The sequence below is a fragment of the Penaeus monodon genome, chromosome 20, assembly GCF_015228065.2.
Source record: "Penaeus monodon isolate SGIC_2016 chromosome 20, NSTDA_Pmon_1, whole genome shotgun sequence".
NCBI classification, from domain to species: domain Eukaryota; kingdom Metazoa; phylum Arthropoda; class Malacostraca; order Decapoda; family Penaeidae; genus Penaeus; species Penaeus monodon.
The window spans coordinates 43,154,886-43,155,103 of NC_051405.1; the positions used below are offsets into that span (position 1 = coordinate 43,154,886).

Genomic DNA, 218 nt, shown 5'->3' on the forward strand with positions numbered 1-218 from the left:
ATTATAGCAATCATGATGATGATGCAAATTGCTCTGTGCATATCTAGGTATATGATAATGATTAATGAAGACAACCATAGTAGCTGGAGATGAAAATAGTAACAAAGTTCATTTTTACATGATGGGTACAGCAGTATTGGTGACAGTGAGAGCGGCAATATAAAAAAAAAAAAAAAAGATTTTCCTTCGTATAGCTGTCAGTAGTATCTAACAGGATC

The 218-nt window shown here is 33.0% G+C and overlaps 1 protein-coding gene across 1 annotated transcript in view; it reads right to left on the reverse strand.

Moving 5' to 3' along the window:
* The window catches only part of LOC119586081 (D-beta-hydroxybutyrate dehydrogenase, mitochondrial-like), a 10,841-nt gene that overhangs the window by 9,949 nt on the left and 674 nt on the right, over window positions 1–218 (reverse strand). The window lies entirely within an intron of this gene.